This window comes from Lactuca serriola, chromosome 9, assembly GCF_051521515.1.
Source record: "Lactuca serriola cultivar US96UC23 chromosome 9, Lser_US96UC23_V15, whole genome shotgun sequence".
NCBI lineage: Eukaryota > Viridiplantae > Streptophyta > Magnoliopsida > Asterales > Asteraceae > Lactuca > Lactuca serriola.
The window spans coordinates 211,656,002-211,679,906 of NC_136416.1; the positions used below are offsets into that span (position 1 = coordinate 211,656,002).

The following is a 23,905-nucleotide window of genomic DNA, read 5'->3' on the forward strand; positions in this document are numbered from 1 at the left end:
TCTTATTTGGTTTATAGCCTTTGAATTGGAACACGAGTACAACCACCTATCTCATTCTCTTGTTGTGTGCAATCATGTTTTTGTCTGATTTTGCATTGGTAGTAGCATGTTCTGTGAAAGGAACTATGCGTTATAGAAAGGTATGGCTCGTGTTGTGTTAGGAGGGATAATGATTAGGTTCTTGCAAGTCGGTGGGTTGATGTTTGAGTACCTATAGACCCATGTGGTGTTGGTGGTGAGTCTTCAGTATAGTGATGGAATAATGACAACCTCGGCGTAGTACCGTGAGCTTATCGTTATAGTGATTAGAGGGTGTCACGATGTATTGTCAACCAGTGGTTGTTTGACTCGTATGGTGGGACCCGGTAGTCATTTGATTGAGACTCTTAGGTCTCAGATCGTTAGTCTTATTAGCATGATTGGGTGTAGGGAGATCTTAGGGAGTGGGGAGGCTCAACGACTAGCTAGTTTAAATCACATGGATTGCCAAAGTTTGTTTTTCTTGATGTATTAGTTGTGCATCAGAAGTCACTTGCAAAATGCTTGCATTTGTGGGTCTCTACTTGCTTGTAGGCTATTATTCGGAGTGGGTTACTATAGATGGGTATTGGATATGAAACCTTGGATCATGAAGATCGTTGATAATGTCTTGAATGATTTGCCAAGAGGATGTACACTTGAGCTGATGAAGGATTTGGATGCAACATGGGATTCTTGGATTGATCATCATTATGCTCGTGGGAACAGTGAGTTGGCGATGACTTGTCAGGATGTCAAGTGTGTATTAAGGTTTTTGGGATCTGTGTATCGCATTACAGTCAATCCTTCCAAAAACACAAGAAATAAAATATTATATGCTTGGACTAAGCCCAATACCCTCTCCTACACCAAAAGCAATTGATGCCCACCATTTAACAAGGAAAGAATTGAAAGTTGAGGCATCAAATTTATGTTAGAACACGTGAATTCACTAATTTAAACACTTGAATTCGCCAAAAGATTAAAAACCGAGATTCGATTTTGAAGTCTCATACATTCATAATTTGATATTAGACTCCTACATTTGATTTTTGGAGCATTGTTAATCCTATATGGATTGGACATTCTTTGACTGATACCTAATAATTTTCATAAAGTGTCCGATTTTGCTATTTTTTGTAAGTATTCGAATTGTGGAGGTGTTCCAAAAAATTTAACTTGCACAATGTCACATGGAGATTAGGTTTGTTCATAAAATAACACATAAATGACATGAATGGTCAACGTAGGGCGAAGGTCGGCGGCGTTGCTTACAGCGGAGGATCTACTTGAGTTGGAGGCGGTGAACATGGTGGGCAGGAGGAAGAGTGAAGCAAAGATTAAAGATTCTATGTGTAAAAGGAGGAAGTAGTTTGAGAGCAGGCATATTTCTATAAGGACACCAATGCCATTAAACTTATCAAAAACTCAATCAACATTATTTTTTCGTAGGACCGAGTAAGGGGATTTCCATGGACCAAGTCCAAAGTTTTAGAAGACATAACAAGCATGATAATTGAATATTTTTTACCTAGTCAAGCTTTGGACCCAGTTGAAAGGTAAATCAAACACATCCTAAGCTTTCATTTAATAAATCTTAAAGCCAAAAACTTCACAAAATATTCAAATATTTAAATCCATGTGGCCTAAGCTTAACAAAATATTCAAATATTTAAATCTATTTGGCCCAACCTTAGACACGCACCCTTATAAGTGTAATGGAGGTCACCAAACTAAACCATGAGCCATCTATGATCCTTAACCGATATAGATAAGTATTTTAAGTTGTATAACACCTTTCTAGCTTTCATTCCCACACCAATGTGGGATATCCCTTACTTGACAGATTTTGCTTTATACAAAAACTTTTGAAATATTGGTTAATAATATAGAATGGAACAATTAGTTACTCTTATGGACTATTTGGTATGATTTGAATTTTTAAAATATTTGAATTTTTAAGAGGGTGTAACGCTCGTTTCAGGTATCGAATCACTTTTTAGAGTTTTAGGGTTTTAGGTTGGAACCCGACGAGTTAGGGAGCTCCAACTCATCGAGTAGAGATCATTTATGAGGAAGCGTGACTTAGAACCTACTCGTCGAGTTAGAAGGCCCAAATCAACGAGTAGGAGATGTAAAGGAAAACCCTAATTTTTAGGAGTCTGCACACTATTTAAGGAACTTATAGGTCGTGTGGCTTCCCTCATCGTCCTAACCGTCCAGAGAGAAACCCTAGTCATGCTTTAGTGCCTTCTTGAGTGTGTGTGAGCTTTGGAGAGTGAATCTTGTGCTTTTTGGAAGGAAACTTGAAGATTGAAGAGATTGAAGTGAGGAAAGGACCATAGATTCGACATCTACTTGGTGTTAGCATCCTTTTTAAGGTAAAAGTTGCGACCTTGATCTCTATTTGTTTAAATCTCATTTTATGAAAGAATATGCTCACTTTTGGGGCAAAATGGTGTCATACTCGGATTTGGACTTGTCATGAGGATATGGTTCTAGATCTAGACACCTCTAGGCCTCCATGGGCATAAAGTTGCCCGCTTTATCCGGTTTAGGCCCTTTTCCAGGCACTAAACATTGTAGGAACCTTCATTTTAGTGTTTTAGCCTTGTGAGGCCTTGCATGCACGTAAAGTTTGCAACTTTACGTGGTAACTACACCATAAGGGGCTGAATCTGTAGTTTGGAGCCTTGGATTCCACTGGAAAGGATTGAACACAAAAAGGGATGAAGGGAATCGACGAGTTGCTTAGCCAACTCGACGAGCCGGGTAGGGTTTACCCGTTTTCGTGATTCTGAGTGATTTTGGTGAAGGATTAGAGTTTTCGGTGTACAAGAGTTTTCGGTCTTCTGTACATTAAGGAACTCGACAAGTAACTCAGGTAACTTGGCAAGTTGACTCGGGATTTCGGTTGTATGGACTCTGAAGGAACTCGATGAGTTGCTGGATGCACTCGACGAGTTGGGGTCAACATGGACTGTTGACTTGGAATTTGACCATGGTTGACCAAGTTTAACCTTAAGGGTATTGATGGTATTTCTGAGTTTTGAAAAAGTTGGTTACATAATGATTGTAGGTAGTTGGGTTGGAGCTGCAAGTTAGGATTGACTTTATCGGTTCAACAGTTCTTGAGAGGTGAGTCTCCTCACCATACCATTGGGTCGAAGGTACCAAGGTCGGCCCATTACTTGCTATGTGTCGTGCTAGTTGATTATGTGATATGTGGTATGCTAGTTGTATCTATGTTACTTGCATGGAAGACCTCGGGGGTTCTCGGGGCACGTAGGTGTAAGACCTTTGAGGGTTTCCATGGCATCCTAAGTAAAGACCTCGGGGTTTCCAAGGCATTTAGGTGTAAGACCTTGGAGGGTTTCCATGGCATCCTAGGTAAAGACCTCGGGGGGTTCCTGAGGCATTAGGGTATAATACTCTGGAGGGTATCCAGGGCATCCTTAACCAAGACCTGGGGGGGTTCCCGAGGCATTGGACTAAGACCATGTGGGGGTTTCCATGGCACCCGGAGTAAGACCCTGGAGGGTTTCCAGGGCATCCCTATATGTTTGTATGCATGTCTTATGTGGTTTATGTAGCTTTATAGCTAATATGGATTTTGTGATTATGTGGATTGTGTGGGGTGTGCTATGGGGAACTCACTAAGCATTAGCTTACAATTTGTTGGATTGTTTTAGGTACTTCTGCGCCTAAGGGCAATGGCAAGGCTTGATGGCATGACATGCACTCTCTCAATCATTTTAATGGGACACTCTAATATTTGGAGTAAAATTGTTGGTGTTATGAAGTTGAAAACAGTTGTTCTTGAGATTTTATGGCTTATTGGAAATGTTTTGATAATTTTAAAATGAAAATTTTCTTTTGAAAATTGGGTCATTACAAGTTGGTATCAAAGCCTTGGTTTTAGGGATTCGGGCACACTCTCGGGTGTGTCAGGACTCAAACTAAGGAAATGGTAAAATTGTTTTCAAATATAAAAGTCAAAATCTTCTTAAAATGGAAAAGGAGGAGAGTGCAATGCGCGTGATCGGCCGAGCCAAGTAAGTAGTTTCCCAATATGTTAGCCATGTTATATTGATATTTGAGTTATGATAACCGCATGAATCTTGCTATGTGTATACTTTCAAAATTGTATACGGTTAGGGTCTTATAGCCTCAGAATGATTGATTTGGCCTTATTTCTTGTTCCCTGTCTGGTTGTGGTCTTAGGGTAGACTCTGTTATTCATAGTCTATTCGATCCTGCTCTATCTATACTTTGCATGCACAAGGCAACCTGTTATGATTGAGTTCTGGGTTGATATAGATGGAGTAAATCTTAGGATGGCCTAGGATTTGAGCTATGCGGTAGCCTGTGAGATATTATGTGTTCTAGGACGAATTGGAGTTATCAGGTAGAGCCTTAAGGAAAGTATAGGTACGCGTGGAAGGTAGTATTGGGCTCGTACTACTGAAAGCACATGACTTGTACCCGAACTAATGTTAGACCTGGAAGCTCTAAGGAGAACCGGTATGGGAAGATCCCCTTTTTGGACATTTTGATCATTCTGTCTTGTGGTATTTCAGATCAGAATGGTGGTGACGCAGTTTGGAGCAGAGGGATCAGGATTAGGATCAGGATCCGGGTCTGGGTCGGGTGACACTATCGATGATATTATAGAAAACAAAAGTTTCACTTTGCAAAGTAGTAGGGGGATTAGGATCAGGATCAAGATCCCCTTTTTAGCAATATTAATTATAGAAAACAAAAGTTTCACTTTGCAAAGTAGCAGAGGTTGAAAGGTTGTTTTGCTATAATTAAGGGAGAGGATATTATACTTCATTTTAAATCTAAAAGCTTAGATCGAGAAATTTTAATTAAATTTAAAGGACATATATGAATGATATGTTGAAAAGATTCAACATAAATAAAATCTATATATGACAATATTATAGCGAGAGACTGTTAAAGTATCATGTCTTTATGTAAGACATTATGTATCGTATCCCATACGCTTCGGGTATAGGATCGATTGCATATGCTGTAATCAGGGGCGGCTCAAACAATTTGGGGGCTCTAAGCGAACCAAAAATTTGGGGCCCTTTAGACTTTACTATACTTACACTAGTCTGTAAGTCAATCCATGCTCCTGACTCGTATTTTCTCTTAGACTTGATTATTAGTTATTTGATTAATAAGAACAATGAATAATCACCGACACACCTACAAATGAACAAACTATAAACTTGAAGTAATGGATTATGTATTAATAGAAATACTCGTTGCCTTGAGATTAGATGATAATGGAAAGATCAAAATTGGAAAACTCGAATTCTATATTTTGTAATAGAAAAAAATATAAAAGTGAAGATTGACTTTTTCTTTTTTAGTTTAAACTTTCAGTTTTTAGTTAAAAGGAGAACTCAAACTTGCAGGATTATAGGAGTTACAAACAATTCAGTAAACACAAATTCACAAAAACACAAGATGTAAACAAATTAAAGTATCAAGTGAAATAAGATTAAGGTATCATATAAGTTGTAATACCTTGTAATGATGCTAGAAACCTTTAACGTTCTATAATATTCCTAAAGATACCAACAACGCAAAAAATGAGTGGAAACACTAACTCAAAAATCAAAAATCAAACATAAAAAATCGAGAATAAAAGGAATAAAGTGAAAACGGAAATGAATAATGGAAAAATCTGCAATTAACCCATAGATATGAGAAGATACCTTGAATCATTAGAGTCTTTAGAGAAGCCGAGAATAGATAAGGAAGAAGAACAAAAGGCATAAGCTATTCGAGCTGTTCAGGAATCACCGAATCAGGCAACCTTTCTTTCACTCTTCAACAGTTCAAGAACAAGATTGGAGAGGTCTACTAGAATCTTTCCATGGAACTAGTCAATCATAGGTTCAAAGTACAAGTCTAGGAGAATGGAGAAGGAAGGAAGAAGAATAGAAGTGTAATCGTCGTTTTAATTTGAGGTGTGTAATGTATGAGCGAATGCAGAAACGATTGAGAAGTTGAGAAGGTATGGAGTATTGGAATAATCGACATTAGCGGATTAGGGTTAAGTGGGGCCCTTTACAAAATGGGGCCGTAAGACCTAACTTATATTTTCAATACATAGAGTCCGCCTTGGTTGTAATATTTGTCCGTTCTGATTTTCCAAATACCTATGGCATTAAGAATAGATAGGATTCTATTTAGAATGAGTTGTCATATGAAAGATATGGAAATGTTTCCATAGATGGGAGTTGGATATCAAGAATCTATGTCTAGATTAGAAAGTTTTATGCAAGAAGGATGTTCAAAGGAATGTACTTTGAATATGAGACTTCATATCTATGGAATTTCCTTGTAATAATCTCCAATAGAGCACTTTGTAATATCATTAGCAGAGTCTTGGTGGCTTTGGTGCCATGACATTACGAAAGGATCGTTGCAAAAAATGTTAAAATCTAACATATTCTAATAGTGGCAAGAATTTGGTATTCTTACACTTATGACAAGGATTAGGAGTTGTGAAATGAGTACCATTGGAAATGTGTTTAATTGATCTATTTCACAAAGTATGGACCATAAGTAGACATAGTGTGCATGCTTGGAGCATGGGACAATTGTTGTTATAATTCAAGTAATAAGTTAATTATCCGAAACATTATACAATGAATAAGGAGTAATCAATATGGTGATTTAATAAAGGTGTTTTATTTATACTCAAAAGTTTGGGGCCATATAGGATTAGTACTATTCTTGTGTTTCACTTCGCATGTTTTGACTTCCCGAATAATAAGATAATTCAAACCATCCACAGTCGATAAATACTTTGGAAGTGGGTATTGAAGCTAGATTGTCATGAATTTGACTGTAGATTGTCTAAAGCAATTTAGACATAGCAAAAGTCTGTTGTAGTGTTCATGAGTGCTCCTGAAATAAGATTTGAGTATTGGATTAAACCTACGCCCACTTGAATCACTTCATGGATTTTATCACGGGTGATTAGTGAGACGATAATATCTTATATTCTTGAAACCGATACATGTGAGTTGTAATTTACAAGTCGGTTGCACATTGATAATATGTGAACGCACCAGTAACTTGGTGTTATAAAACATATTGTTGTGTGTGATTTGATGAGTAAGTACAAGAGAGCATTTGAGTCGAATTTTATCCATTCCTTTTACACAAAGTGGGATAAAAGCGATATTTGTGGGCCCCTCGATGATTTAGTGATGACACCTAAGCGCTTGGCTAAGTCGGGACTAAGTTGATGTGTTCAATTGTAGTCTATTTTCAGTCTTCATAAATCGGAAATAGGGAAACAACACATGAACCGAGAGTATGATTAAAATTCATTTTTCAGTTCATACGATATCTAGAATGGAGGAATATATGATCCCTTATATAAAGGATACGTTACTGATAAGATCACAGTTGACAACGGCTTTTGAAAGCTACGATTGTTGATCAGGTTCTGAAGTCGTACTTGCAAAATATTTATTAGACTTATACAAGTGGGAGACTGTTGGATTAGGTGTCTCAGCCCATAACTATTTTGGTATGTACCTGGCCCGATTATGAGCATGGTCCTTTTGGGTTGCCTTCACCATAGCAACTGGTAGGATGAGCTAAGGAGAAAGAGGATTAATTATGATTTATTAATATATTATATGAATAATATGTTAAAAGAGAAATCATATTGTTTAATTAATATTGATCAAGAATTAATTTATAACAAATTTTATGGTCAAAAGAGATTAATTAAATCAAGGGGATTGATACTATAATTATAAGATAGTTACATAGTTGGGCTTAAGATCCATAAGGAAGCAATGGACGAATTCTATATGAGAGTCCATATAGAAATTATCCAAGGGGCCTTCTAGAAGGATCTTTGGGTTGCTTAGGGCCTAAGCAATTGGATTAGGGTTTCCAAGTTGAAAACCCTAGTAGCCTCAACTATATAAGGATCCCTAAGGCTCCCTAAAACGTGGTTAAGCATTCTTAAGAGGATCTTGGACGTTTTGGTGCCTCTCCTCCCTCTCCTAAGTCGTCTTGTTGCTAGTGGTGTTTGTGACTCCATTAGAGGTGCAACATTTGAGGCACTAGGCTTTCAGAAGTCAAGATCTAGGAGGTTTGTGATTGTTATTGCTACATAACAATCAAGGTAATATTCCTAACCCTAATTATATGTGATTTTCAAATTTGTATGCTAGACTTTAGGGTTTATTGCTTTGGTATTCAATGTTGTATGTTCAAAATAGAAAAACCTAGATCAAAGCAATTAGGGTTGCATGTACACCATAGGATTGATGTTATGCTCATAACCCAAACAGTGTATGTTTTCAAAATTGTAAATGGTTAGGGTCTTATAGCCTAAGAATGATTGATTTGACCTTATTTCATGTTCCTTGTCTGGTTGTGGTCTTAGGGTAGAGTTTGTTATTCAAAAGTCTATTCGATCATGCTCTGTGTATAATTTGAATGCATAAGGCAACCTGTTATGATTAAGTTCTTGGTTAATATAGATGGAGTAAATCTTAGGATAGCCTTTGATTTGAGCTATGTGGTAGTCGGTGAGATATGATTTGTTCTAGGATGAATTGGAGTTATCAGGTAGAGTCTTGGGGAAGGTACATGTAGGTGTGGAAGGTAGTATTGGGCCCGTACTCGTGAAAGCACAGGACTTGTACCCAAACTAATGTTAGACCTGGAAGCTCTAAGTAGAATCGGTGTGGGAAGATCCCCTTTTTGGACATTTTGATCATTCTGTCTTGTGGTATTTCAGATCAGAATGATGGTGATGCAATTTGGAGCAGGGGGATCAGGATCAGGATTAGGATCCGGGTCTGGGTCGGGTGATACTACCGAGCCCATTGATGAGAGGTCGCGCGAGCTTATTGCAACCAAGGTTATGAGGGGCATCCTTGATGCTACCCCTGTGATTTTTGGGACAGTCAAGGAAGGGATGATGGAGATTATAGAGGAGAGGCTCAGGGCATTCAGATCCGAGATTGTTGCGGGCCAGGTCGGGGCTCGAACTCCCTCGTTCCGGGAGTTTCAAGGCGTGCAGAGCGCCAGAGTTATTTAGGGTCAGGGACCCCATAGTTAGCTAACGCTAGGTGGCAGACATGGAGAATGCCCAACGCACTTATTCTTGCCTTGATGCGGCAAAGGTGGGATTTGCTTCGTGTATGCTGAGGGACCGAACCCGTGACTGGTGGGGAAAGGTGAAAAGTCAGGTGGGGGCAGCTGGAGTGGTAGAGATGACATGTGCAGATTTTTTCAAGCGATTTGATTTGGAGTTTGCGCCATCGGTTGAGGAGCAACGACTAGTGAGAGAATTTCATGAACTCTAGCAGACTACCGAGACTATGGTAGAGATCACCGCCAAGTTTCGGGAACGAGCATTGTTGATCCCGCAGTATGCTACATATGAGGACATGAGGACGAAGAGGTATCATTCAATGTTGAGGGATGATATCCGAGAGTTTGTGAGCTTTACATGGTGCAAAACCTTGAACGAGATGGTGGAGAAGGCGTGTGAGCGGGAAATGGAGTTGGAGTTCCGCACCAAGCGGAAACCAAAGCACACACAAACAGCTGTAGGTTAGGCTAAAAAGACTAAGACCTCTGATTCTTCTGGTAGGGGCCAGCAGGGCCATGGTCGGTGTGCCAAGTGTAGGAGATCTCATGGTGGAGTTTACCGGGGAACGAGGTCGATATGTTATACATGTGGTTAGCCGGACCATGTGAGCAGGGATTGCCACAAAAGGGCTTGATTTGTTTTCATTACAACCAAACCAGCCATAAAAATGCCGATTGCCTGGGGTTGCAAGGAGGAGGAGGAGCGGTGGTGGCACCTGCGCCCACCACGATGAGGATCACGAATGACCGCCTTGCCAAGGCGGATGCTCCAGCGGTGAAGAGCTGCACATTTCAGTTGACTACCGAGGAGGCTCGGGCGGTGCCAGATGTTGTGGCTGGTACGTATTTAGCTTCCACTCTATATTGATTTGCATTGATTATGTGTATACAACTGTGCTCATGTATAGGTACCTTTTTGGTCAATGGTATGTTGGCTCACGTTCTATTCGACTCGAGTGCTACCCGATCATTTGTATCTCTTGCACTTAGCAAGAAGTTCCGGGATGCACCAGGGACTTTGGATTCCCCGCTTGAGGTTGAGATTGCGGATGACCGCTCCGTGTGTGTTGCGGGGGTTTATCGGGATTGTGTCCTGAATGTGCTTGGGGAGAGGTTTCGTGTTGATCTAGTCCCGATACCGTTGCGAGGGCTGAAGGTGATCGTCGGGATGGACTGGTTGGGGGTTTTTATGGGACACTATGATATTTGGAATAAAATTGTTGATGTTATGAATTTGAAAACAATTATTCTTGAGTTTTTATGGCTTAATGGAAATGTTTTGATAATTTTAAAATGAAAAATTTCTTTTGAAAATTGGGTCGTTACAGAGGGTCTGAATTTTTTAAATATGAATTTTTAAATGTTGTTTGGTTGAGCATCTGAATTGCAGTACTGAATGAAAAAATAACCATTTTACCATTTTGTGTTATTTTTGGTGAATTCAATGGTTTTGTCTATAAAACCATTCAATCAATTAATCCTAGGTTTCTTTTGTGCCATGTCTAGTATAAATTTAACAAAATTCAGCACGTAACAAATTTTCAGTACACAAATAGAATTTCGAAACAAATTTTCAACACATTAACACATTTTTTCAGCAAATCAGCATAAAAATCAACAAATAAACATATTTTCAACTAATTAGAACAATTTTTAACAATACATAAGCATATTATAAGCAAATCACAACACAAAATTCAGCAAATGAAAAAAATCAGCAAAATCAGAAATCAATAAGGAAAGTTCTTTTTATAGCTTCAAACCCACTTCAAGCTCAGCAAAATAAAATCAACAAAAACAATAACATCGCAACTCTGGTCTTGCAATGTATCAGCAAAATCTCAAGTCTTGTAATTTGTTCAACACACATAATAACTTGATTTGGGGGTTGTTCCTTGTCAATTCCAGCAAACCCAACAATCCTCCGCTCCATACGCCGCCTATTACCATCAGAACACCACCACATCCCCTATGCCTCTAGTCTCACCTGCTACAGCCCTCCTAATTTTCGATCTTCCTCTTTTCCGTGCTCTCTTTCTTGCTCCTCAATCGATGAACACACATGGAGGTTGCAGATTGGAGAGGGAGGCATACGAAGGTTGCATATCGGAAAGGGAGGCATACGAAAGTTTCCAATCAGAAAAGGAATAGGAGGGAGAAGTGGGAGTGCGACGAGAGCGTTCGATGAGTTGCAGGGAGAGTATCGGTGTTCGATGATGGCTGCAAGAAAAAAAGATAAGAGGTTGTGCAAGAAAAGAGAGAAGAGGCGAGGGCGACAAGGGTAGAGGGTAGAATGGAGAACATGTTTTTTTCTTCCTTTTTTTCTTTTCAGACAAGTTTGATTTGGTAAAATTCAGATTAAGACCAAAAAATAAGAGGGAAACAAACAGTCTGACATAAAAGCCCCCAATTTTACACAAAAAAAAAAATCGGTTATCCCCAAAGTCATTTTTCTTTTTTTACCATAGATGCCTTAAATACCGAAAACTTTATTCAATTTTTCCCTTTACCCGGATTTTACCTTCTATGACCGGTAGCCCACCTGATATTCTTCTTAACACAAAGAAGCCACCATCACATGTGTGTAGCCGACCACCACCACCATCAGCAGTCGTCTTCGACGATCTCCATCTTTGATGGTCACCATCTCCGACACCATCTTCGACACCCTCTCTGCCTTCACCACCATCTTCGATTTTTCCCTTCACCACCGTCTGCTTCTTCGATCGACAGGAGCCAAAGAAACAAGAAAAAAAATCATAGCTCTCTCACTCTCCAAAATCAATTGAAGGTTCTTCTTCCTCTACTGATTTCAATCACCAATTCGCACAAGCCACACTCTTTTTCCTTTTCAAAATCACTCACACTACCACCAAATTCTCAGCCTCTCCTTCTTATTGATGGGTTTGGAGCACTACATCAATCATATGGTGTACATGCAAACCCTAAAGCTTTGGATCTAGTTTGTCTAATGAACATTCAATAATTATCTAAAGCTCATAAACCCTAGATCTAACATACAATAATCGAATTAACATATGAATTAGGGTTAGATCTTACCTTGATTGTTATGTAGCAATAACAATCTCAATTCCTTTTGATCTTGACCTTTGAAAGCTTAGTTCCTCAGATATTACACCTCTAATGGAGTCACAAACACCATGAGCAACAAGATGACCTAGGAGAAGGAGGAGGAGCGCCAAAACATCCAAGAACCCTTAGGGATTGCTTCACCACGTTTTTGGGGCCTTGGGGGTTCCTTATATATATAGGCTATTTGGGTTTTCAACTAGAAAACCCTAATCTTACTGCTTAGGCCTTAAGCAACCCATGGACTCCCTCCTTAGAGGCCCTGAATGAATTCTAATGGGTTTCCCCATAGATTTCGTCTACTCCAACTTCTATGGAGTCCATATGCCCAATATTCAACTATCACACAATTAACAGTTTTAGTCCCCTTTATATAATTAATGTCTTTTAACCACAAAATTAATTCTTATTAATTCTTGACTAATATTAATTAAACAATATGATTTCTCTTTTAATATATTCATATAATATATTAATAAATCATAATTGATCCTCTTTCTCCTTAGTTCATCCTATCAGTTGCTATGGTGAAGGCAACCCAAAAGGACCATGTTCACAATCGGGTCAAGTACATACCAAAATAGTTATGGGCTTAGACACCTAATCCAACACTTATATAGATTGGATCACTTGTATTTCTCCCCTTTCCTCTTCTCTTTTTGATTCAAATAGCACCACACCTTATTCTTATGTCAAAATCAATGTGTTGGGTTGGTGGTTGAAGGTGGGTGCAGGTATGATGGTTAACTGAGTTCATGGCTGATTTTGGTGTGTTGGCATTACCTTAGTCTGGAAAAGCTTGTGGTTGTGGTTGTGGTCTTGGTTGTGTGATGGAGATGACTGTTTTAGGTTTTATGGTGTCAAGTGGTATTGTGTAGGTAAGTGTAATGGATGAGGTTGGAGAATGGTGGTTATAGTATAATTTTGGGTTGAAGAAGGGTGAAGGTGGCTATGATGGGTCTAAGGGTGGAGAAGAGTGTAAGGGCGGAAGGTTGGTATGGAGATGATAGGTTGTGTTGGCGGTGGTTTAAGATTGGTGAAAATGGTCACAATGGTGATAATGGAGATGAATGTTGGTGGTTTTGGTGGTTGATATGGTGATATAAGGGTGGTTAATGGTGGCTAGTGATAGTAAAAGGTGGCTGATGGAGGTTTTATGGTGGTGTTTGGCCAATGTTGTGAAAGCAGCTAAGGGTTGACGATGGTATAAGGTTGGGTTGTTATGGTGGGATAATGGTGGGGTTGTAGGGGTGAAGAAGACAATGACTGATTACAGAGGTGATGAAGGGTTTCTGTAATGGAGGAAGAAGGGTGGCGGTGGGTGGTGGTGGTTTGTGTATGGCAGATGGTGGTGTTGGTGGCAAAGGGCGGTGGTGGAGGTGATATGTAAATATGAGGGCTTTTATGACAATGGCGACTGACCAAGAAGGTAAAATCTGGCTAAGGGGCAAAAGTGAACCAATTTTCAAGTATGTTTGGGCATTAACGAACCAAAAAATGGACTTAGGGCATAACCGGTTTATTTGACATAAAATTGAGGGCTTTTATATCAAAAATCCTACCCCTTTCTAAGTGGTATTAAGATGAAAACAAACAAGCCCTTCATAATTAGAGATATTCACCAAAAACAACCAGTTTCTTTAAATACATTTCATATTTTAGCCATCTTTTGAGGAATCAACAAGTTTGAAATTAGATCCCTTTCCGATTACTTTTGGAGTTCCCAAACAACTTTTTTTTAAAAAGTATTCCGAAACTCTGAATTTCAAAACACTTTAAAAAAAATCGTATTTTGAAACTTACCGGATTCTTATTTCCTTTTTTGTTTTTAAATTTCAGAATATTTCTTACCCCTCATCACATCTCCTTTTCAAGTAACATCAGAAAAAACATAGGAAAAATAAAAATAAAAAATTAAAAAGGAATAAAGGTATGCCCCATTTCTGCTGTAGTTTTCAGTAAAGCTAAAAGAAATCAGATTTTTACCAATGAAAAACACCCAACAGCTACATTTTTGGGTCATTTTCATTGCAACCACAAAGAAATTATAATAAGAAGTTTCTGCTCCCTTCAGTTCATATGGAAAACATCAAGTACCAAGGAAGCACATTAAGGAAGGGCGTTAAGGTATTTTCTATTGATGAAAAAATGAATCCCATCGAACCAAGTGATCGTGCTATTTGCAATTGGTCTTTTCTTGAAATCCATAATATTGCAAAGGTTTTGATTTGATAATGAGAAAAGAGAAATTAAAAAGACTGTTCGTAAATATAAATTATTTATATATTTTGGGTTATCTTTTGTATATTCTGGATTTAATTATTTTTACGTCAATCAATGGATGAATTGATTATGTTTTAGAAAAACATGTCAAAAATGTTAGAAAAAGAGCAAAAAGTTCCATTGCCGGGAATCGAACCCGGGTCTCCTGGGTGAAAGCCAGATATCCTAACCGCTGGACGACAATGGATTGATGTATTCTAAAGGCAAAACTATAACTAATCCTTGGTTATGGGGTCAACAGCCATGATTGCAAATCTCTCAACTGACAACTGCTCTTCATATGTTTACTCTTTTCTGACACCAACTAATCAATTCGGTGTTTAAATTAGATTGAGTCCCAAGAACAAACATTCTTAGCATCTTGTTGTTTGATATAGGAGACTCATGCATGTAATCTTAGTAGCTATGCTCTTGAATTATCCTTTTTTTTTTTAGTTTTTATTTAGGATTTATAAGCTAATACAATGACAATATTTTTCCATTTTTCCTACCTCGATTACCAATTATTTTTCATATGTGTTAAGTCTAGTTATTTGTACTTACAAATAACGTTCCACTTAGATCACTCTTTAACTTGTTGACATGTTTAACAAAATTTTGCTCACGTGGCATCTATGTGAACATTGGGTCATCGCTAGTGTTGCTTTGGATAACATTCTTGTTATCTTTCAAATCTGTTGATATGGTAAGATGATTGGGATGATGTGCTTGTAAACCGGAGGCAAGGTTTTCATGCCCCTTTCTTAATCTAGGTTTTGTTACTCAACCTTTTCATGTTGTAAAAAAAAGAGTAACTGGTTATGTAATACTGGACATGATAATTCTGCTTTTAACATCATTTGGATGTGATAGAAGTCAATGATACAAATTATAAAAGATGCAAATTTTGGTCTTATCGATGTCAAATAAGTATCAAATGGCTTGTAGTGTTTAGTGTTTATGTTTCCGAGATAATATCAAACTTCATATGTAGCCAAAAAAATAAGTATGTCACAAACAACTCCGTACTTTTCAATTAATAACTAATAGTTCTAAGCAAGGTTTCAATTAAGCATTAAAAACACACACACACACATTTTACTACTAAACATCTGTACTTCAAAATCAAGCATCAGGACAATTGCTTAAATAATTAAAAATATGAATTATTAGAGGCTAAAAAGCGATGATGAATATGTTTATTAAAATTTGGTCTTTCTTGAAATCCATTATGCTGCGAAGGCTTTCGTTTGATCATAACAGAAAAAGATTGTTTGTAAACATGAATTAAATAGATGCTTTTGAGTATCTTTTTACATTTGGATCGAATAAATTGGATTATGCTCAGAAGATCGTTAGACATACGTGTTTATAAAAGGGTTTTAACAAAGTTTATTTTGTAATAACATTAATAGGTAAAAGAAATTCCATTGCCATGAATGGGTAAAAGAAAAGGGTAAACAAGTAAAAGGGTCAATAGACAAGACATTGAAGCTGTTTGATTTACAAAAAATGGCAATCGCACTTCATACTATACGTTTGATAGTCACCAGCAAGAGTTCTTGCAAGTGTTTTTTTGAAATTACTTGTTTACCCTTTTCTTGAATAACAGACATTTTTAGCATCTTATTGTTTGGTAGGAGACTCATGATATGGGATCTTAGTAGGTATGTTCTTGAAAACCGTTGGATTTTTAGTTTTTACATAGGATTAACAATTAGCAAACCACAAACCACATAGTTAACTTCATATGCTCGTGTGTTGCATGAATTTTCCAACAAATGTCCCCAAAGACAGAATAAGTCACAACAGAAACGTGGAACATTTATCTTTGGTTTCAAAATGATTTTACAGCTATGTTTCAACAACTTATAACTAACAATTGCTAGAGGCATCTCAAAAAGAGACACCTCTCCAAAAATAGGGGTATGCCACTTGATGTGAAGAACACACGGTATTCTTTAGTAAAAGGCGAAAGAATAGTTCGCTTTGTGTTCATCACATGGCTGCATGGTTTCTAAAGTATGGTAAAGGGACTTCTTTATAGAGTTTATTTCAGTTGTAGATTTCCATTTAACCAGCGATGTGGGAATGCAAGTTGGTACTCTTTTTTTCTTGATGAATGTGTTTATTAAAAATCCGTTTTTATGCTTGCAAAGGTTTTGATTTGATGATAGAAAAAAAAAAAAAAAAAAATGTTTGTAATATGAATTAAATTGATGTTTTGGATAACATTTCGGATTGGATTATTAATACTTCTACCAACGAAGAAATTGGATTATGCTGTAAATAAATATTAATTTGTTACGCTGATAACACAGCAAAAAGTTCCATTGCCGGGAATCGAACCCGGGTCTCCTGGGTGAAAGCCAGATATCCTAACCGCTGGACGACAATGGATTTGTGTTCTGTTTACGTCTTTCAATTAGTTGTTTTCGTAAAGGGGCCAATAGAAGACTATGAAGCTGTTTGATTTACAAAAACCCACGACTACTCTTCATACAATATTTGATAGGCACGAGTAAGAGTCCTTTCATATGTTTTTGGAAACTACTTTTAACTCTTTTTCTGACAACAACCAATCTATTGGTGTTTCACGTTGGATGGAATTTGAAGAAGACATTTCTAGCATATTGTATTCTTGTTGATATGGGATCTTACTAGGTTTGTTCTTGAACATTTAGGATAAAAGTTACAGAATGAGTGAATGATAACATTTTTTCCATTTCTCCTATGTCAATTACCAATTCTTTTTCCAGATGTTATAAGTCAAGTCATTGTACTCACAAAGAATGTTCCACTTAGACCGGTAGTTAACGTTTTGACTTGTTTAACCACTAAGTTTTGATGACATGGCATGTATTTAATAGATCAATAATTGGAACATGTCATGGAATGACAATGTACCTTTAAAAATTTGAATCTAAAGCTAATCTAACTCACACCCACTACTATACTTTTAAATATATATTTTTCGTTCCAAACGGGAGTTGAACCCCCGGACACTTTTTTGTCAACTCCTAATAAATGTTGGCCAAATGCCCTTTCGTTTTGCATTTTAACCTTTATTAGCAAAACAAAAGAAGAATCTACATCTATATATGAATATAATTACATAGAACTAATAATATTCATTAATCGACTGCCTTGTCCAAAATAAATGATACTATGTTGGAATCAACTAAAAAACAGTAAAAAAGTTGAGAGGGGCTTGGGAATTTAATATATGTTTTTGTTTTTAAAATAAGATACGTGTACACTTTTTTTTAAAATAAATCGTTAAGAGTTTTGAGAGTTATTTGAAATACAAGAATGGCATGGAGCAAACGTTAGAGGATCCTATAGATGGGCCATTGGGGTTGCTCTCTATCCATGGTGGGCATATTAGTAAAGTTTCAGATTTCACATGGAACCCATGTGAAGATTAGGTCATGCTAGTGTTGTCTCATATAACATTCTTCAAATCGTTGAAAACATCTACCATAATAAGACAATGGGTTGATTTGAATGCAGATCAACCCAATCTCAAAACAAAGAGAAGAAATATAAAGGTTTTCTTGATTTTTTCTTGTTCTATGTTTTGTTACTCGACCATTTCATCTTGTAAATAAAAGGAGTAACTAGGTTACATTTATTGATACAATTTTTCATGGGGGCGTTGGGGGCAAAGTGGGCAGCTACACAGGGCCCAATTTTTATTATTATATTATATTATATTATATTATATATATATATATATATATATATATATATATTTATTTATTTATTTAAAAATATAAAATTTATAATAGTGATAGGGACCCTTTTTCTCTAACTCGTCCTGCGCATTTGAGGATATTTACATCCTCAGGACCGGCCCTGCAATTTTTTTTTTAGCTTAGTTAGTCTTTCCTTGCGGATTTGAGTATCAAATAAATAGTTATCAATGGGACAATAGCAACTTAAAACTATCAATTGTTAGAGGCATCCGAAAAGGTTACATGCCCAAAAATAGGCATATGTCACTTATTGCAACATGTAAACGATATTTCAAACTCTACTTTTCCATTTCCTTTGCATTGTTGGAATGAAGTACTTATTTCTTCTCCGTAATATGATGACTTTGTCATAATAATAAATGAAATTTGATGTTTTTAGTTATGGTCAAATTAAATGGTGTCCAAATTCAAATTTTCAAATCGAGTCCCATGTGCTGCAAGTGTGGAGATGGATTTTTCATAAAGATATACGATTTTTGATAAAATTTTGTTTAAGTTGAACAACTTTTGATCTCTTTTACACATGTGAAAGATCAACCCACATATCCCTCCACCCCCATTTTGTATGCTAGTGTCATGCATAACTTTTCCACTAAATGAAGAAAATATCAATGTCCACAATCACAAAATATGTTACATAGAGTCAATGTCCAGTAATTTACAACACCTTTCCAGTGGACTTTAAAGGTTTGCTTTATATATATATATGAAATGCCAAACAAGCATCATTAGTTTTTGCCTTTTCATTTGTTTAGGTGTCCCTTTAACTATTTTACGTATATATCATCCTATTGTCATTTCTATAATGCACCAGTAGATGAAATGGAAAGAAATGAGATTGTGATGCTCTAAGTGCACAAAGAGAAGAAAGTATATTGCTATTTTTGCATTTATAACCATCTCATATACTTTCATGTAGTTTAAACATTCAGTACTTAGAATCAAGATCAACATCTATAAAACTTTATTGCTATTTCTTCATTTTATATATAAATACCAAAAACCGATATAAGTAACTAATTTAGGTTGGATTAGATACAAAAATTAGCAATGTAGTTTTGTTGATTTGTTCATTACGGCATCATACTTTCAATTGTTCGTGATAAGAGTCAAACCTCCATTTAAAATTTTTAAAATATATATAAACCCCCCCACCGGCCTGACCCGTTGACAAGTCAAAGCATGGGCTGCAAACTTCATATTCATGTCATCATTAGCCAAAAAATCAATAAAGCATAGATGTTTATAATTTAAACTGGTTTTTGATTTTATTTTTTCATTTCATAATTTAACAGTATTAGCTAGGCTTCATAATCAAGCATCTGGAAGTGCAAGTTTATACTTATATACTTCAAAGCTGGGTTTTCCTATCAGAATTTGAAAATTTTAAAACTAAAAATTGATAGAAGCAACCCAAAAAGGGAAACCTCTCCAAAAATAGGCGTATGCCACTTGATGTGAAGAACACACGGTATTCTTTAGTAAAAGGCGAAAGAATAGTTCGCTTTGTGTTCATCACGTGGCTTGCATGATTTCATTAAGATGGTGGAGGGCCTTATTTATAGAGCTTAATTGTTTCAATGGTAGATTTCCATTCAGCTAGCGATGTGGGAATGTAGCAATTCTTCTTTATTTTGAGTTATTATGTTATGGTAACTTCCACTTTGTATTAATTTAATAGTAAATGAAATTAAAGTTGGTGTTTTAGTTAGAAGCAAATGGTATCCTTAATCCTAATTCGATCTTTTCAATCTGTAGTTGTTAAAATACAACACCTTTCTCAAATGTCCTTTGCTGTGCCTGCAACTTTCATTCACATACCAACTTTCAAAGATTCTCAATAAATTCCCCATCGATTTATATAAAAACTCTTTCATAACCCATAAAATATCTAAGGTGATGTTTCTTTTTGACTTAATGAACTTAATAGAAACAAGATTAGGTTTCTTATTAAGTTATGAATTGATAAAGTGAGCTAAATAGATAATGACGTCTTGATGGATAAAGTGTTGCCATATAAATATTGTTTTTTTTTTGCACCGAATGCACTAAATTTGAATAAATGACTATCATACCCTTCTACATAAAAAATGGCGTACATTATCACAATAAATAATTTTCAAAAATTAAATAAATTAAAAAATAACATCGTAATTATGCAAGTGACATTTTGGAATGAAACTCATCTGTTAAATTTCTAAGACTTATTTAAAGAATAAGATGATTAATTAGACCTCCATAATAGCTCATGTTCGTTTGTAGTTTATATGATAACTAGGTTTTGACCTGTCCGCGCGTTGCGGCGGGATGACCATATGACTTTCAATAATTGCAAGAGATGTGAATATAGCATAAACATCATATTTTAAACGTATCATAGTGGTTATGTGATACAAAAGTTGGTTGACATGTGAAATATAACACCATACATCATATTTTAACGGTAAGATGATGACTGTAGCTACAAAAATATTTGAGGATGTCATCCAAAAGGATGGATCATTAGTTAGCTTTGCAGTCAATCTGTAGTTCAACAAAAGCTAGGTATGTACATATGTTGGGGTATCCAAAACATTTCGACATGCTGTTCTGCACCAAAATTTTAGGCACATATCACAAAGATTATAGATGAAATTGTAAGTACGACTTTTGTAAATTGCATTACCTTACATTCCATACTAATTTGGTTGTCGTGCCTTCTTGCTATCAGTAATGGCTGCGATGTGTTGACTTATATGAATATCTAACGGTATGATGTAAAAATAAAGTAAAGTAAGAAATCATGTTTATATTTAAACCTGGTGGAGGTGGTTGTATTCTTTTTGGTTTTGGGTCTGGTGTAAGTGGGGGTAGGTGGATGGATTTTCTTCCTGAACAATTGTCAATAAGTTGTGTTATCCTGTTCACAACAATTGTGTGGTCGGGCTTCAGTGTTAAGTGGAAATGGTGTGGTACGCCTATTTGAGAGATAATCAGTGGTGGCAATATCTTTGAGTCTATGTATCCATTCTTTACAACCATGTCTTCGCAGTTTATGTTCAACATTTATGTCATAACCTCATTGAAGAATATGACATCAGCGGTTCCTGTTGCGTCGGTGATGGATGCATTTATGCAGTACCTATATGGATCATATAAGAATTGTTATAGCATATCATCTTATTATATGTATGCATTTTTATAGGTTGATACTTACTTGAACTTTGGTTGTATGTCCTCATGGTCTTCATATACAAAATATGTTGAGGTGCCATCCTCTTGGTACAACTTCTTTGGGCATTTTGAGCAATGGACATAATATCATGTTCGGTGTGCATACACCTCTTTGATTTGAGCCGTGCACATGACATGAGGTTGTTGCTATTTGAGAGAAGTTATGTAACAAATGCATTGTAGAACATGTAATGGTGTGGTAAAACTTCAGATGTTTACCGTTTTGTTGTCTGAAATTTTTGTAAGAAGCTCGCGAATTGTGACTTTGTTGCCACTTGGGTCCAATTCTTTCAACCTTAATATAACGTGATTCTAAGATGATGATTTTTAATGTATAATTATTCAAGAGTGGTACCTGTTAACATGTTCTATAGTTTGTGGGAATGTTGGGTTGATGAAAACAGTTGTTGCGTTTGTGGATTCAAGCTGTGGTAGGCCTGAATAAAGATAGGTGTAAGTATGTGTCTGACACTATTTAGCAGTGGTTACTTTACTTTAATATTTTTAGATGTACATACCCATGTTCTCGGTGGCTGTTGTAGCTGTGATCGCAATGATATCTCCAGTTTTTATATTGTCAGCTAGCAGATGTGTTGTTTCAGGCCAAAAGGTTATGTCAACCATTTTTCCGCTATTCATAAGTAAAAAAGTTAGTATATTCAGCGATTACGATTGAGTTTATTTTTCTGAAGTTTTTGCAATATAAAGAAGGTACCTTTCATCTTGGATGACCATTTTTCTTATTTTTTTTCCCTGTTTTTGTAGTTAGCTCGAAGTTTTTTCGATTCTACCGATGTAATCTGCAAATGTTATTGTAAGATCAAAAGATCATTGTTAAGGATTGTAGTTATGATAAGTATTTTGTGTTTACCTGTAAGTAGCTTGGGATCTTGTCTTCGGGTCTCCAACATACTGTAACTGGTGAACTTGAAGTATTGGGTTGGTATATTGGTCTCAGAGATGGGGATAAATTCAGCCTTTTCTCCGATCTTTAGGGCTGCTTTGTGGTCTACAGCTGGCATGTATTTCCTTGACGGAATGCATACATATTTTGTCATGATGTAGCATGATTGTAACTTGATTATTGAGTCGAAGTGTGCCTCATTATTTAGGTCAGCAATTGCTTCAATAGCATCACCCTACAATAAGCGATTTGATTGTCATTTAATCATTTTTTTTGCTTGCTAATATTAAAGCAAAAAAGATGTGTGTGTGTGTGTGTATATATATATATATATATATATATAACTCACATGACTGTCAACGAATAGGTAACACGGTAGATTTTGTTGTTTTGTTACCCATCGCTTCACTACTCTTATCTATATTGGGTTGGGCTTTTGACGTTCTTTGATATCAGAGATACGCTTTGAAGCCATTGTCGTCGACTGTATGATGTATAGTGTAACTGTGGAAGACATGAATTTGTAAGTGCATGTAAACAGTAAGGATATGAATTTTGGTACCATGCAATTATCAAATAGGAAGTGTTTGTTTTTATATGATGCACATTGTTGGTTTGTAAGATGCCAAGTTAGAATGGTGTAAAGAATATACATATGTAACCTGTGAACAACCAAAAGATTGGGTGTCTAAAGAATAGAAGAGGTTATTTCTATGCGGTTTCTATTTCTTGCAGAAAGTCGGAGTATACTATGTTCTTTGTTATGTTTGGGTTGTCGTTGTCCTGTGGAATTATTAGGATTTTTAAAGCGTTGGGTGTTGTTGCTCTTGATAAGGCTACATATAGTTGGCCGTGACTGAATACAGGTTGTGGTAAGTAAAGGCCTATTTTGTCAAGTGATTGACCCTGACTTTTGTTTATTGTCATTGCATAGCATAACTTTACAGGGAATTGTTTTCTCTTGGAGTCAAATGGTAATTGTTTGTCTTTGTAAGTTAATGTTATTTTTGGTAGAAAAACTCTACGGCCGATAAATTTGCCGGTCATTATTTCTGCCTCAATAATTCTTGGTAGTAGTTGTGTGACTATCAATCTTGTTCCGTTACAAAGCCCCTCCATTGGGTTAAGATTTCTTAGTAGTATAATAGGTGCTTTGACTTTAAGTTGCAGAGAATGTGTAGGAAATCTATTAAAGTTTAGGAGGTTCAGGTATTCAGTTGGATAGAGAACCTCAGTGTCACCGTGTTTCCCTGGATGAGGAACGATAGAGTCGACACTGGTGTAGGTGGTAGTTGTTCCATCATTCATGTTAATAATGAGTGAGTTAAGTTCGTCTACTGTATCGTTTTTACAGCATACGATTGCTTTTGTTGACAATGTTTCTGCTGTTGGGTTTTGTAAAGTGTCATTGTCGTATATGAATTGGATAAGTTTTGTTAATGCGTACTCATTGGGAGGTATAAGGTATTGGTTGGGAATTAGTATTTTTTTGGTATTTTGTGGGTCT

General features: G+C 36.5%; 4 non-coding genes and 1 pseudogene across 4 annotated transcripts; all 5 read right to left on the reverse strand.

The window, feature by feature from the left end:
- Positions 1-11,660: 11,660 nt before the first annotated feature.
- On the reverse strand, positions 11,661-22,118 carry LOC145076513 (uncharacterized; annotated as a pseudogene).
- Positions 14,660-14,731, reverse strand: TRNAE-UUC (transfer RNA glutamic acid (anticodon UUC)). The gene has a single exon. It is a non-coding gene; the product is annotated as a tRNA-Glu (tRNA).
- Positions 16,413-16,531, reverse strand: LOC145077401 (U5 spliceosomal RNA). The gene has a single exon (XR_013693147.1). It is a non-coding gene; the product is annotated as a U5 spliceosomal RNA (small nuclear RNA).
- On the reverse strand, positions 16,852-16,923 carry TRNAE-UUC (transfer RNA glutamic acid (anticodon UUC)). Its single transcript has one exon. It is a non-coding gene; the product is annotated as a tRNA-Glu (tRNA).
- LOC145077400 (U5 spliceosomal RNA) lies at positions 19,689-19,806 on the reverse strand. The gene has a single exon (XR_013693146.1). It is a non-coding gene; the product is annotated as a U5 spliceosomal RNA (small nuclear RNA).
- Positions 22,119-23,905: the final 1,787 nt, after the last annotated feature.